General features: G+C 47.6%; 1 pseudogene; it reads right to left on the bottom strand.

Annotated features, from left to right (window-relative positions):
• Positions 1-15042: 15042 nt before the first annotated feature.
• On the bottom strand, positions 15043-15117 carry LOC140642073 (U4 spliceosomal RNA; annotated as a pseudogene).
• Positions 15118-15583: the final 466 nt, after the last annotated feature.

Below are 15583 nucleotides of genomic sequence, written 5' to 3'. Positions count from 1 at the left end.
GCATGTGTGAAGAGGAGGGAGGAAAAATCCTTTGAAAATTATAACGAAGTACAGCATTTGCTATCCTTGTGTTTGGCAGGAGACCACAAGCAGCTGCCTCTGCTTTCTCTGGGGCGGAGAGATTATAACCCTGACCGTGTGGTTGGAATGGGCGTTCGGGGAGGGGTAGCAACGGAGAACCAACCCCAAGCAGGTTTTCAAGTTACACTAAAATAATTATTGAGCGCTTATTATCAGCCAGCTAGTCTGCTAAGCACTTCAAATTTTGCTTATTTCACATTTAAATTTAGTCTAAATTAAATTAAATTCCAGATTTAAATACAGTTTCGATTACACGTTGGAGGGTGGGAAGTTTAGGAGTTAAAGGCAGCAGCTTGGGGGCAGCCCGGGTGGCTCAGCGGTTTAGCGCTGCCTTCAGCCCAGGGCCTGGTCCTGGAGACCCAGAATCGAGTCCCACATCGGGCTCCCTGCAGGGAGCCTGTCTCTGCCTGTCTCTCATAAATTAAAAAAAAAAAAAAAAAAAAAGGCAGCAGCTTGGCTAGGCAGGGTTGGGAGTCCCACCTCCCTCAGTAAATCCTCCACTTTGCGAGCCCCGATTTCATTTCTTCCATTGCTTCTTGGGTCGCTGTAATGAATCAGCAGCTAAATCATGTTTCGGTGCTCTGCTCTGCGCAGTGTTGGCGCAAAGTAAGCAACGGCGGCAAACGTTTGTTAGCGGGGCACCCAAACCCTGAGCCTGCCCGCGGCACCCTAACCGAGCCTGTCCCGCACCAGCTCCCGGGACACCCTAACCCGAGCCTGTCCCGCACCCGCTCCCGCGGCGGAGCCCGGGTCTAGCGAGGCGGTGGCGGCGGGGAAGCCGCAGGCCGCATGCGGGGGGCGCGGCGCCTAATGCAGCGTCGGTTAATTAGCGGAGAAGGTTGTGTCATTAACGGCGGGATCGATGCAAAGGGGATTAAAGGCCCCGGCAGCGCCGCCGCCGCGCTCTCCGCGCGGGCCCGGGCCGAAGTCAACAAAAATTCGATACGCATTAGCGGAGGATCAGCGGCCGCCCGGGGCGAGGGGCGGCGGGGCGGGGGCGGCGCCTGGGGCCGCGGGCGGGCGGCGGGGCCCTGCGGGGAGGGGCTGGTCGTGGACGCCTTCTGCGCCCCGAGTCTTGCGGCCGCGGGGTGCGAGGGGTGCGAGGCCGGAGGTCATCGCCGGGGAGCGCCAGGCTGGGGAGGCTGCGGGCAGGATGCTGGGTCAACGTTTAGTTTTTTAACGTTTTATTATTATTACTTTTTTAAGATTTTCGTTTATTCATTCATGAGAGACACACAGAGAGAGAGGGGGTGGGGAGGCAGAGACACAGGCAGAGGGAGAAGCAGGCTCCAGGCGGGGAGCCCGGGGATACCCTGAGCTGAAGGCAGATGCTCAACCCCTGACCCACCCAGGTGCCCCTGGGTCAACGTTTAAACTTTGTGAGGAGGGGATCCCTGGGTGGCTCAGCGGTTGAGCGCCTGCCTTCTGCCCAGGTGTGATCCTGGAGACCTGGGATCGAGTCCCGGGTCGTCGGGCTCCCTGCATGGAGCCAGCTTCTCCCTCTGCCTGTGTCTCTGTCTCTGTCTCTCTCTCTCTCTCTGTATGTGTGTGTGTGTGTCTCTCATGAATAAATAGATGAAATCTTTTTTAAAAAGAAACAGTATGAGGAGCTCCTTCTGCAGTTCTCCAACTCGCTGTACCCCTGCTTCTCACTAGGCCCACTGCCACTCATTCAGGCCCAGGGACCGTCATCACAGAGAAGCAGCTCTGACCTCCTCTAGGCAGGGCCACACTGTGACCCATCCTCCCAGAACTTACTCCTCCTTCACCACCATTATCATCGTTTCATTATCTGTACAACTTTCTGGGCAATGCCTGTCTCCTGACCAGACTCTCCAGGAGCGGGGCAGTGCGGGCCTTTCCCGCACAGCAGGTGCTCAGGAAATATTCGCAGGAAGAATGAATCCCCTCAGCAACAGCAAATTAACTGGTAGGATGAGGAAATTAAGGCTCAAGGAAATGAAGTGACCTGCCCAAGATCACAGCCATTCGCCAGCTCCCAAGCTCTTTCCTTGAACAAATCACCTAATCTGTCTGAATCCTAGTTTTTCCATCTAGGAAAAAATTAGTTACAGTTGCCTCCACACTGCCTTTATTTGGATTTGCTCCTTTAATTTTTACGAGAACCCCATGAGATTGAAACCATTTATAATAAAGGAGAAACAAGCAAGAGCTAGGCCCATCGTTTGCCTGTTTACTCTCAAGTCCATTGCTCCCTTTCTGATGTTCTGTGTCACAGGTGGGCCACCCCACCTCTTTCCTGTGATTCCTCTTCCCATCAGGCTGCACCTCTCTGGCACCCTTGTCAGCTAGATTTTGGTTCGGTTTGGACAATGGTTGCCACTGTCCAAGACTGGAGGACTGAGGATGGGAGGATACGGGTTACCTGCCTCGACAGCTTCTGGGCCCCTTCCTCTGACCTCCAGACCAGGATGGTAGCAGTTATTTTATCTTGCTAATCTCTGGCTTACCTCATTTTCCCCATTTGGCTTTAAAGTTCTTCTGTCACCTGAGTGGCTCCAGTGTGTGTTAAATTCTCTGTATTAGGGGTGCCTGGGTGGCTCAGTTGGTTTGGTTTCTGCCTTTGGTTGGGTCATGTTCTGGGGGTCCTGGGATGGAGTCCCCCATCTGAGTCCCTGCTCAGCAGGGAGCCCACTTCTTCCTTTCCTCCCTGCTCCTGCTCTATCTCTCTCTCTTTTTAAAGATTTTATTTAAAAAAAAAATAAAATAAAGATTTTATTTATTCATGAGAGACACAGAAAGAGAGAGGCAGAGACATAGGCAAAGAGAGAAGCAGGCTTCACGCAGGGAGCCCGATGTGGCACTCGATCCTGGGGCTCCAGGATCATGCCCTGGGCTGAAGGTGGCACTAAACCGCTGAACCACTCTGGCGTCCCTGCTCGCACTCTTTGTGACACTATCTCAGTCTCTCTCTCTCTAAAAAAAAAAAAAAAACAAAAAACAAAACAAAACAAAACAAAAAAACCTCTCTGTTTGAAATACTTAGAGTGAATTCATTTTCCTGATTATTTGTAAGAGCTATGATTTGAATCCCAATCTGTCTGACCACGGGGGGGTGCTTAAAACATTTTACAGAAGATCAAGGGTGGGTAAAGCATAAGAGAGTGATGACCATTTAACCATCCTGGCCAGACAGCTCTTTCCAGAGAGCTTTCCAGAGAGTCTCTTCTGTGAAGGAAATTAGTTTCAAAGTTAATGGTCCACTTATAAAACCTATTCATTATTTATTTTTATGTTTAAGAAAGTCTACTGTCCATAGCTAAAATATTTTATGCCTATAAGTGAAGATATTAATAACATCTACCTGCTAGAGTTGTGAACATTAAATGGACTAATGTATGCTAAACACCTGGCATGTGGTAGATGTTCTATGACAACTCCCCCCCACCCCCCGCCTTTTAAAACCTGAAAGATTTTTTAGCATCTACAGGTTTTCCTGCTTGGTAATGCTGGCGTATGGAGGACAGCAGTTCTGTTGTCCATTTCCCAGCATTGTGCTTATCACGCTGTAGATCCACCTTGACCATTGGACTGATGAGTGAGGAGTAGTAAGCAGAGGGCCGGCCCAGCAGCAGAAGATGTGTGCAATGATCGTTAGTTCTGAGTGAATGCTCCTAAATCAATTGGACTGCCCCAGAGAGTTGGTTGGCAATGAATGAGAGTGTGAGGTGCTTTTGACACACACATCCAGGATCTGATTTGAGCGAAGATGTCTGCTCAACGGTCCCGAGGGCAATTTTCTCCTGATTGATTTGCAACTTTCAATCTTAATGGAAAAGAAGCCAAGTGGAAAGGAGATAGTTTTTGTCCTCAACCAGAAATCCTTGTTGTGCTTCTCTTTCTGAACTTGGCGGGGGGGGGGGGGGGGGGGGGGGGGGGGGGGGGCGGATCTCCTATTACCTGAAGTTTGCCAGGGAAGGGTATTTAGGGGTGGGTTGGTAGCCAGGGAGAGGGGCTTCTTAACCTACACAATCCCAATGATGTGGGGGAACCAGAAAACTAGAAACTGCCCTTGATGACAGAACAACTGCAGTGGGTAAGTCTGGTCCTCAGCAAGCACAGCCTGGAGCCTGGGGCTGTAGAGTCGCACCTGTACCCTTGGACAAGGAACTGCATTTGAGCCTGCCCTGACTATTCAGAAGTGCCGGGTGCTTATTTGGAGTCACTGATGTAAATGCAATTTGAGGAAGTTTGTAGACCTTTGTAAGGTGTATTTGATGCGATGGTTTTAAGCTATTCAGCAGCTGAAAATTGCTTTTTATGGGGCACCTGAGTGGCTCAGTCAGCTAAGCGACCGAATCTTGATTTCGACTCATGCCATGATCTCAGGGTCATGAGATCAAGCCTTGCACCAGGTTCTGTGCTGGGTATGGAGCCTGTTTGGGGCTCTATCTCTCCCTTCCCATTTCACCCCCACTCTCTTGAGAAAAAAATGCTTTTTACCACATTAGCATAAGCAAGCCTGTACCCCTAGAAGTAAAGAGCAGAGGATTTGGAGTCAAATAAACCCAGATTCCAATCCTGGTTTGTTGTAACTTGACTACTTCTCGCTTAACTTTTCTAAGCACTTCTTTCCTCATCTGTTAAAACACAAATGATTAAAAAAAAAAAAAAAAAAAACCACAAATGATAATACCTACCTGGGTGGGTTGTTGTGAAGATTAAATTAGATGCTAGAGTGAAAGCTTAAGAAATGGTAGCTACACTTAAGCTGTTCACAAATTTATCCACCAGCTAGTATTCTAGAATAAAATAGGTAGTCTGGTCAACTAGGTCACTACAGTCTTCAGAACTCTCTACAAATCAGGGGATCCCTGGGTGGCGCAGCGGTTTAGCGCCTGCCTTTGGCCCAGGGCGCAATCCTGGAGACCCAGGATCGAGTCCCACGTCGGGCTCCCGGTGCATGGAGCCTGCTTCTCCCACTGCCTATGTCTCTGCCTCTCTCTCTCTCTCTGCCTCTCTCTCTCTCTCTCTCTGTGACTATCATAAATAAATAAATAAAATAAAATAAAATAAAGAACTCTCTACAAATCAAATGCTTTGGTTGGCATCCCTTGGTCCACTTCAGGAGTTATTCCCACTCATAGTCCCTGCCAAAAAGCTAAACCTGAGGGGCGCCTTTATCTCAGAGTCATGCATTTGAGTGCCACGTTGGGAGCAGAGTTTACTTAAAAGGAAGAAAAAGCTAGACCTGGGCAGCCACGTTTGTATCCTCTCCCCTTGGCCACTGTTGATTGGACCAAGGGCAAATACTTAATCTTGTTGGACAAATCAGATCCCTCTCCTGAGAGCTGAAATAGTCAATTGTGGGGAGCCATGAAGAATCCAGAATGAGCACCACCACCACTTTGAAGTATGTACAGTTGACAGATAAGCTGAGGAAACACATATGGAGATGTATGACGAGAAATACACAGAAAGAGACCATTTAGCTTTAGTCCGTGTGAAAAAGAGAAACGGCCCTGGTCCTGGTGAGTTTTTAGTGTCATGAGGTTTACCTTTGCTAATATCCTCTCTTTGGAGTCTATGTAGTCTCTACCCAGCCAGCAGTGCCCACCTTCTCCTGAGCTAGCAGGAGTGCATCTCTCTTCCTTTCAACCACAGAGACCACACTAGGATGAGAACAATGCTGTCCTTTTATCTTTTTTTTTTTTAAAGATTTTATTTATTTATTCATGATAGTCACAGAGAGAGAGAGAGAGAGAGAGGCAGAGCGAGAAGCAGGCTCCATGCACCGGGAGCCCGACGTGGGATTCGATCCCGGGTCTCCAGGATCGCGCCCTGGGCCAAAGGCAGGCGCCAAACCGCTGCGCCACCCAGGGATCCCAATGCTGTCCTTTTATGAAGTAAAAATGCTTCTTTAAAAACTCAGGTGGTCTTCTTAGGAATGAGCTTATATAAAATACACCCTTACATCAGAAAGTAGTAAGCACAAATTGGTCAGACCAGTTATGATGAACCAGAGTGCCAACAAGAAACTGGTTGACAAACACGTTTTCCCATTTTGTCATTGTATTGGGTCCCAAATTGTTTGCTTTGCAACAGTGCCTGGAAGTTCCCAAAGAATTATATTACATGATCTTGTAGTTTCTAGAAGGGTGTTGAGGACCCAAGCATGGGTGGGGTTCAAGGACTCACAAGCTCTAAAATTAGAATTAAAGTAAATGCTCTCTGGATGCCTGGCTGGCTCAGTCAGAAGAGTGCATGACTCTTGATCTTTGGGTTGTGAATTTGAGCCCCATGTTGGGTGTAGAGATTACTTAAAATACATGCAATTTTTAAAAATAAATAAAATGAGGGCACCTTGGTGGCTCAGTTGATTAAGGGTCTTCCTTGGGCTCAGGTTATGGTCCCAGCAGGGATCCTGTTTCTCCTTCTGTCTCTGCCCTACCTCCTGCTCATGCTTTCACTCTCTCTCAAATAAATAAAATCTCAAAAAAAAAAAAAAAAAAAAAAAAAGTTGGGCAGCCCGGGTGGCTCAGCAGTTTAGCAGTTTAGTGCTGTCTTCAGCCCAGGGCGTGGAGCCTGGGATCCTAGAGACCTGGGATCCAATCCCGTGTCATGTTGGGCTCCCTGCATGGAGCCTGTTTCTCCCTCTGTCTGTGCCTCTCATGAATAAATAAATAAAATCTTAAAAAAAAAAAAAGGTAATTGCTCTGGTCCACTCAACTTAGTAATTTTGTGAAGGTAGGGATTGAATCTTGGCTGCTATGTTTTGTCAGAGCTTAGTGCCTGTTCAAGAAATCATTTTTTTTATTTTTATTTATTTATGATAGTCACACACAGAGAGAGAGAGAGGCAGAGACATAGGCAGAGGGAGAAGCAGGCTCCATGCACCGGGAGCCCGACGTGGGATTCGATCCCGGGTCTCCAGGATCGCGCCCTGGGCCAAAGGCAGGCGCTAAACCGCTGCGCCACCCAGGGTTCCCAAGAAATCATTTTTCAAATAAACATTGAGACTTCAGTATGGTCATCTCAGGACTGCAAAGGAGTTTGAAAGCTTCAGAAAGTAAAATAATTATTTTTTTCTTTCTTTTTTAAAAACGATTTTACTTATTCATTCATGAGCGACACAAGGAGAAAGAGAGGCAGAGACACAGGCAGAGGGAGAAGCAGGCCCCATGCAGGGAGCCTGACGCAGGACTCAATCCCAGGTCTCCAGGATCAGTCCCCTGGGCTGAAGGCGGCGCTAAACCGCTGAGCCACCCAGGTTGCCCTAAAATAATGACTTTTAAGTGGATTCTAATTTTAGGGTCGAAGTATTGAAAAGTAGATAGATGAGAAGGGTGGAGAGAAGCTGTCCACGGACTTACAGCTTCAAAAGGGCCACAAGAAGCAACACCAGCAAAGTCTGAAATTTTCAAAGTTTGGGGTCATAGACTTAGTTGAAAACTCCTAGCATGTTATGGGTTGAATTGCATCTCTTCAAAATTCCTATGTTGAAACCCTAACCCTCAGTACCTCAGAAGCACCTCATTAGGGGATAGGGCCACTGCAGGGGCACCCGAGTGGCTCAGTCTGTTAAGCCTCTGACTCTTGATTTTGGCTCAAGACATGATTTTAGGTTCCTGGGATTGAGCTCTGAACTGGGCTCCACACTCAGCAGGGAGTCTACTTGAGATTCTCTCTCTCCCTAGCCCCTGCTTTCTCTCTCTCTTTCAAATAAATAAATCTTTTTAAAAAGGAGAGAGATAAAGTTTATTTATTTAAGATTTTATTTATTTATTCATGAGAGACACAGAGAGAGGCAGAGACACAGGCAGAGGGAGAAGCAGACTCCTGGCAGGGAGCCCAATACAGACTCAATCCCAGGACACTGGGATCCCACCCTGAGCCTAGGTGCAGACACTCAACCATTGAGACACCCAGGTGTCCTGAGAAAGTTTATTTATTTTAAAAAAAAAAAAAAAAAGGAGCTGGGGCCATCACAGATGTGGTTAGTTAAGATGAGGTGCTGCTGGAGTAGCATGGGCTTCTAATACAGTACCTTATGAAAAGGGGACAATTACAGAAGCACAGAGGGAGGACATCATGTGAAATGAAGGCAGAGATCCAGGTGACGCTTCTACCACCCAAGGAGTACCACGGATGGCCAGCAAACCAGCAGCCCAGGAGAAGCCTGGAACAGATTCTCCCTCCCAGCCTCCAGTGACAGCTTAATTTTGGGTTTCTAGCCTCAGGACTGTGAGAACAATACATTTCTATTATTTAATAAGAGACCCTGTTTGTGGTACTTTGTTACTGCAACCCTAGCAAACTGATAGAGCGCGCAGATCCAAAAGTGCTTGCCTTCCATGTCTCCAGCGGTAACCCACCCCCAAGCCCAGGTGTCTAGATCTATGTGGGCTCGCCTCACACCCTTTCTGTTTTAACAGCTCCTGTCAGGCTTGTTCGGCAGGGAGTCTGCTTGGGAGTCTCTCCCTCTCCCTCTCTTCCTCCCTCCACCCTCGTGCTCTTTCTCTTTAGAATAAATAAATAGGGACACCTGGGTGGCTCAGCGGTTGAGCATCTGCCTTTGGCTCAGGGCACAATCCTGGGGTCCTGGGATCAAGTCCCACATCAGGCTCCCCACAGGGAGCCTGCTTCTCTCTGTGCCCATGTCTCTGCCTCTCTCTGCATCTCTCATGAATAAATAAATAAAATCTTTTTAAAAAATAATAAAATAAATAAGTCTTAGAAAAATATTAAAATTATTTAGGTATTTTACCCTACTGTTATTTGAATAAGTAATGATAATTGCTTTACACTCATTGAGTTCTGTGTCGGGGAATTTGCTAACCACTTTAGAATTTCATTTCTTTAATCCTCTCAACAACCTTAGGAGTTAAGAGCTACTATTATTTCCAGGTTACAGGTGGAAAAACAGACTCAGCGAATTGGCTTATCTATAAACACACAGCTAGTCAGTAATGGAACTGACCTGGGACCCAAGGTGGCCTGAGCCCCAAGTCCCAGTTAATACCATGCTGCTCTGTCTCTCAGCCTAGCACACGGCAAGAGCTTGTGGAGTATTAGTTCTCTCCCCTTGTCTCTGTCTTGAGATTGATTTAAAAGCTACTGCTCATTCCGTCTGCTTCCAGCTCAGAATGAAAGTAAAGTGAGTGGCACGTAGTAAGTGCTCAGTAAATGTCAGCTATGATCACTATTAATATTGCATTGTACGTGTCTAGCAAGGATGCTGAAACCTAGTATGTTGCTGATAGTGCATATTTAGGCGTGTTCCTGAACAAGGCTAGTGGGATAGGGACCTGGAAAGTAAAGTTGATCTAGGAGAAAATGAGGGGCGAGGGTGGGGAGGTGAGGAAGGGAGAGCAGGACACAGAGAACAGTTGGCAGAAGGCCAGACTCCACTTTGCCTCCACTGAGGCTGCCCCTGGGGCTTGGGAGGTGGGGTGTGTGCAGCTCTCTGCTCCTCATTGGTTGGTCAGTTTACTCTCTCCTTCCTCCCTTTTGGGGTGATGGGGAGGCTGCGGCTTGTGGTTACATAAAGCTTCCTGGAATTCTTCCAGGAAGAGGACAAGCTCATGAGGTGCTAGCAAATTCTGGGGGCTGAGGTGCGTGTGAACTGGAGTGACTATGCGCCAGCAGTCAGTGCCCTGGTGAGGCAGGAGTGCAGGGATCAGCAGGTTTAGGTGTAAATCCCAGCTCTTCCATTTCAGCAGCTGTGTGACTTTGGGCAGATCATTGACCTCTGGAGTCTGATTTCTTCTTCTGTAATAAGGATGAAATGGTATCTACTGCACAGGCACGGAAATGCCTAGTACGACACCTAAGAAATAATTGCCATTATTATTATTGTTAGGATTTGATGTCCTCTTGGGCTAAATATAGGAATGTAATATATAAATCCTGTTCCCTCAGTCCTGAAACTATGAGCCAAGTATTTCCAAGTGTCTCCTTGACACTCCTACTTTCCCCTGGGCCTGCCAGTGGAGCCAGGGCTTTGGATACCCTTGCACAGCCCCAGGAGAGTAGATAGCAGGTCTTCATGACTCTTGGATGGTCCTTTTCCCCCTACAGCTCAGGAATGATTGATAAAAGCCTTATCTGAGTCACATTCCATTATGGGATTAAATCAGATTTGCTCTGGGCCTTCTGGCTGCTACCTCAGGCTGGATGCCGGCAGCTCCTGGTTATTGCCTTTGGCCCAATCTGAGGTCATCACACTTATATGGGCCCAAGGGATCTGCAGAGGCAGGAGTGGAGGAGAAGCTCCCCCAGCCATTTGGGATTAGTTTCAATTAGCATGACCAAGCATGGCAGCCACAGCCAGGCACCCAGGAGGCACCACAGGGTAGCAAATCAGAGACTGGACATTTATCCAGCTAGCTCCAATCCAGGGCAACAGATGATAGGCTCCTTGGGAGTAGTGGACAGAGAGGTGGGAGATCAGTAACTGGAGTAATGAGGCAAAGCAATGTAATGAGGCTGCAGGGAAGTCGCTAAACTTCTCTGAGTCTTCAACTCTCAACTGGAAACACTAGCATTTACTACAAAGGTTAAAGTGTTGGGAATGTACTAGTTAAGGAAAAGATTTCAGTGATAAGTCTGGATTTGGGTCCTGGCTTGGTCACCCATTGGCCTGGTCAGTCCCATTGCTCTTAACTTCTTAGAGCCCCAATTTCCTCTTAGATTGAAAGAAGGAAGTAACCACTTCCCCCCCAAAGTTGTGAGGGTTAGGGAAAACCCGGTGTAACAGTGAGCTTTGATTTTGACAAGTGGGCCTGTACACGTGGCCCTCCCCACCCTGCTGCCAGTGCTGTTCAGTCAATAGGCCTCATGATTTTTCTTCTTCTTAGGGTAGTGTGGAGGGTGGCCTTCTCATCTCCCTTCCCAAATTGGAGAGACAGGAGAGAAGTTGCACTTCTCTTGCTAAGGCCCTTTGTGAATGTCTCTATGTGTGCCCTGGCCAAAGCCCTGACTGAACTGGATGCCACCTCAATGTGAGGTCACCTGTGTGGAGATGAACTTGGAGATGAACTACTGAACTTGGGTGGGCTTGGGTGGGCTTGGGACCAGCCTCAGCTCCAGGGACAGAGCAAAGAGAAAGGGAGAAGGAGGGATTAGCTTTCACCAATCAGGTGGGTTTGGGAGGAGGCAGATACAAGCTGTGAGCTATCTGCAAGGCCTTCCATAGACAGCAAAGCCTAAATGCTCGGAGCCACGCTGTCCCAGCAAAGGCTCAGTCTGGAGCCTGGGGTAGCAACTCAGGACTCCCAGCTTGTACTTCATTCTCTCTTCCTAAGTCTTTAGGCTTCCTGGATCCCCTGTTTCTCCTTTACCTCTTGTTTTTATTTGCCACCACTTCTGAATTTATTGTGGTTGATTATTTCCCGTCTGGGGCCCACTCGCTAATGTGGGCCACATTTGGCATGTGTGAAAGGACACCAGATCCTGAGCCTGTTGGAATTGCAATGGTCTTTCTGTACCTCCTATATGCCTGACATGATCTCATCTCATTCTCAAAACAACTCTACAAGCAAGCTTCTCTTAAAGCCCTCCTATTTAAGATGAGGAAGCTCTCATTCTAAGAGATAAGACAAATTGCCCATGGTCACCTGGCTAGGAAGTGGTGGCAGCAGGTCTTGTCCAAAGACCACATGACTCCAAAGCCTGTGATACTTCCGCTCCAACTCCAGATAAAGAGCATTCCTGGTTCTGAGCTGCATCTTCTACCCTGATGGACCCTGGGGAAGTGTGAGGGCCATGTTGTTTCCTCAGGAGAGGGCTAAAAGCCCACCAGAGTGGCCTCGTGGCCTTCAGAAACAATGGGGGTAGGGAGTCCCCTGATGTCTACCTCAGGAGACAGAAATCAGGCCCTGAGCTTGCAGGAGGAGGGATGCTGAGAGTGGAGATTGTTGCAACCAAGTTTTAAAAGGAACCCAGAAGTTCTGGGAGAACATAAGCAAATAAAACAAAGATGAGGGAGGCGAAGGTTACTTCGAAGTGGTACCAGGAGATGTGTCCTGTTATGACAGTGGTTGGGCACATAGGCCTTGGAGTCCGTCAGACCTGGGTTCAGTTGCCACACTGGCATCTGTTTCTGTGGGTGACCTTAGGCAAGATATTTAAATTATCAAAGCCTCAGTCTCATCATCTGTAAAATGGAGAGGATAATAGCACTTTCTTGTGAGGATCAAATGATATCATGCACATAAGCACTTAGTCTAACACCTAGACCTCAGTCAACATTGGAAAATGGTATTATTAGTAATAAAATTGGGTTAAGAGGAGCCACCTTTCAGAAATGTTCTATATCTTAATCTGAGTGCTGGTTGTATGAATGTGTACATATGTAAAAAAAAAAAATCATTGAATTGGACTGTCAACCTTAAATCAAGAAACCAATTCAAAAGGCAAAGCACTGGGGGACTAGGCTTGTGCTCCACTGGTCAGATAAAGTAGTGATTGCGCAAAAGTCCACTTCTACCAGTCTTTTCGAACAAGATTTTCTCGTTCTTGCTGACTTCTGGGAACGTTGGCGATTTGGTCCAGTTCAAAGATTTAGAAAACATGACATGTGAGACTGTTCCTCAAAATGCTGCTCTGTTTGTATTTTAAAAATGGCTCAGGCGCGCGGGGCGGGGGTGGGGGCTGGGGGTGGGGTTGTTGTTGGTGGTGCTCATTGGTTGAGTGTCTGCCTTTGGCTCAGGGCGGGGGTGATCCTGGAGTCCCAGATGGAGTCTCACATCCGGCTCCGGCAGGGAGCCTGGTTCTCCCTCTGCCTATCTCTGCCTCTTTGTCTCTCATGAATAAATAAATCTTTAACAACAACAACAAAACCTTTCCAGCCTAAGATGTAGGGAAAATGTATTATGGAAATATGTCAGGCAGTTAATTAATAAACGCATACGGGGAACGCCTGGGTGGCTCAGTGGCAGAGCATCTGCCTTCGGCTCAGGTCGTGATCCAAGGGTCCTGGGATGGAGTCCCACATCGGGCTCCCCACGGGAAGCCTGCTTCTCCCTCTGCCTGTGTCTCTGTCTCATGAATAAATAAATAAAATCTTTTAAAATAAATAAATAAATAAATAAATAAACGCATATGGTTCATCCCTGAATTTTGTCATGCTTTGGGGATTTGTCAGTTTTCTTAAATGTACAATTTTTTCGTGACTTCTTGTGTTATTCTGAGTAATTCTGAGTGATTCTGAGTTATTCACTTTTACGGTTTAAAAAATGTAAACTCCACCCTCTTTGGTAGGGTGTAGCAGTGGGACCCTCTTCCAACAGGGAAAAAAGGCAGGAGTTGCCAGGTTGGATAAGGATGGAGCCACAGCCAGCAGGCCCTCCTCTCGCAGGCAGCTGGATCCCATGGGGGGTGCCTGGATGTGGGGTCTGGTTGTTGTCCTTCGGAAAGCCTGCCTACTGGGGCTCAGCCTGGTGCCCCTGCTGAGGGAGCTCCTGCAGGGTCATCTTCCCCAGGAAAATGAACCACACGGTGATGTCGGTCCCATCAATTCCCAGTCTTCCCTACAGTTCTCAGCAGTGACCTTGAGGTGAGGCGTCCTTGGGGGGACCTGCTGGAGTCAGGGATGAAGGACACAGAGAAGGGGGCTGCCCAGGAGGTCCTGGTGAGCAGAGCTGGTAGGGAGGCAGCCCATTACGCCCTGGGGCTATCCCTTGAGGAAATGGAGTTAGACAAGCCTGCCTTTCCATTATGCAAAGAAAGGGCTTTTCAAGTAAATTTCCATTCAAGTATTAGCTTAGATCAGTGAAGGTGCGGCCATAATAGCTTAGATGGCCATCACAGCTATTAAAAACACATTTTTTCCCCTGTACCCAGGCTGCCTTGTCATCTTCCTATTGTTCATCCCCAGGAGACTGTGACTCAACCTTTCCTAAGCTTCTGGGAGCCAGGTTAATCTCCATCTATATTTTCAACTTTTTAATTCTTTAATGTACATGGTATATGAAATTTACATGTTTGAAATGGCCTGTAGATGTAACCAGAATATTATAAAAAGTAGATCGATGTGGGGGGGCGCCTGGGTGGCTCTGTGGTCAGGCGTCTGCCTTCAGCTCAGGTCATGATCCCAGCAGCCTGGGAAGGAGCTCCACATCAGCTCCCAGCAGGGGGTCTGCTTCTCCCTCTTCCCCTTCCCCTGCTCATGCTTTCTGGTGCACGTGCACTCCCTCTCTGAAATAAATAAATAAAAATTTAAAAATATTTAAAAACCTAGACCTGGGGTTGGAGATGGGCAGTGTATAGTCAGTAAAGCACCCCTCACTGTCACTGCTTACCATGTGGGCTTACCTCTGTCTTCACACCCTCTTACATTGCCCTTTCCTTGCTTAGATCCTCGTACATACACGGTTCATTTTTAGCTCCAGGCCTTCAAACTGGTATCTTTGCTGCCTGGATGCTCTTCTCCCACTTTCTCACAGACTGACACCCACTTATTTTCAAGGTCTCAGCTTGAATCTGAGGAAGCCACCCCCAACCCACTCCCCACCCCCAGACCAGGATAGGGCTTTGAACTGATTTTCTCTGTCTGGGTAACAAACCACCCTCAGCCATATATGTGCTTTGTGCTTCTGACTGGGCTCAGTCTTGCTGGGGATGAGCTGCTTATCAGTTGTTGGGCTGACTGGATGCCTCACTCATATGTCAGGAGTCTCAGCCAGAATGATGGGAACAGTTGGAACAGCTGGAGTGTCTGGGATGGCTAGGAGGCTACCCTGGGGTTTCCCCTGGGTCTTCAGGCAATAAGACCATGGCTGTAGAAGCTACAAGGCTCCTGGAGACAAAGACTCAGAGGTCACCTAACAGAGTCACTTCCACTGCATTCTGTTGGTTAAAGAAACTCATAAGACCAGCACAAATTTAAGGGCAGGGAGATAGTGTGACCTCTTGATGCAAAATCATATTGCAAAAGGGCACACACCCAGCGAAGCCAACACGGACAGCTCTGTGAGCTTTACTTTCACCACTCTTACCAAAACTGTTATCAATCAGCAATAATCGCGCCTTGGATAAACCTCATTGGCTACGATACTGCCACTACACAAAGCTCCCAAACTATTATTATATAATTCCTTCTATGCTTGTTTATAGTTTTTATCCCCCACTAGACAACATCCATGTATGTGGGGATTGACTGTCTCATTCATCAGTCTATTCCCAGAGCTTGGCACACAGTGAGAGCTAACGAATTGTTGTAAACGAACATGTGGATGAATGAACGAATGAAAAAATGAAAGATAAGATTCTTGGAGTTCCAAAGTTGCACCATAAATCCTAGGTTTAGATCTCAATTCTATCACTTCTTAGGTGTTGGCTTTTTTTTTTTTTTTAAGATTTTATTTATATATTCATGAGAGACAGAGAGAGAGAGAGGCAGAGACATAGCATAGCAGGGAACCTGCAGGGGAGCCCGATCCAGGACTTGATCCTGGGACCCTGGGATCACGACCTGAGTCAAAGGCAGACACTCAACTGCTGAGCCACCCAGGTGCCCACTTCCTACGTGTTTGACCTT

This window comes from Canis lupus, chromosome 10 (genome assembly GCF_048164855.1).
Source record: "Canis lupus baileyi chromosome 10, mCanLup2.hap1, whole genome shotgun sequence".
NCBI lineage: Eukaryota > Metazoa > Chordata > Mammalia > Carnivora > Canidae > Canis > Canis lupus.
The sequence above is the reverse complement of the archived record's forward strand: the minus strand, read 5'-3'. Positions and strand labels throughout refer to the sequence as shown.